The sequence below is a fragment of the Morone saxatilis genome, unplaced genomic scaffold (assembly GCF_004916995.1).
Source record: "Morone saxatilis isolate NCDOM2014 unplaced genomic scaffold, NCSU_SB_2.0 Contig24, whole genome shotgun sequence".
NCBI classification, from domain to species: domain Eukaryota; kingdom Metazoa; phylum Chordata; class Actinopteri; family Moronidae; genus Morone; species Morone saxatilis.
The window spans coordinates 263455-264119 of NW_023339807.1; the positions used below are offsets into that span (position 1 = coordinate 263455).

General features: G+C 36.8%; 1 protein-coding gene across 1 annotated transcript in view; it reads left to right on the plus strand.

Moving 5' to 3' along the window:
* Positions 1-665, plus strand: part of cnih4 (cornichon family AMPA receptor auxiliary protein 4) — a gene marked incomplete at its 5' end in the record, with an annotated part of 6552 nt that overhangs the window by 2828 nt on the left and 3059 nt on the right.

Here is a 665-nt window from a genome sequence, read left to right on the forward strand (position 1 = left end):
ACAGACTGAGCTACTGCTGCCCCTCTTAAAGGTCTTAAGGTCGCCAGGTCTTAAAATGGAATAGATTTCTAAAATTAATATTACTTATAGAATTTACAGTGTCTTCTAATTGTTTTTGGGAATAATTTGTACTAACTACAGCTACAACTACAAAACAAACCACCATGGAAGCACTACTGTTTTTCCTTCCTAGCCTTTCTGAATGAAAGATACAATGCTGCTTTATTCCTGCCATATTTTCCAAATGGGGAGAACAGGAAAACGGCCGTGCCAAATATTTGAAAGTGAAGCTTCAATCCATTTTTTTTCACGTATTTGTTGTAGGTTGCAAATGAAACCAAATGCAAACAACGTATAGCTCTTTCAGTTGAATTGATACTGTTAGTGTTATTACAGTATATCATTTGGATGGAACTACCAGTGCTAGTGGCTTTGCAGTCTTTTCTTTTTGCCTCCAGTTTGTTGACACTTCTTTTCATCAAGTTTATCTTATCCACTCTACAAGCTTGTTACTGCGGCATGTCTCTGTACCTCTGCCACTATTTTAAAAAGGAAATGCAATACTAAATCCCTGAAGTGCCACTTTAATATCTATTATTTTTAGGTCATTTAAATCACCTACTTTGGGCAAAAGCAAGTACTATTGTGGCTCAGAGGCAGAGCGG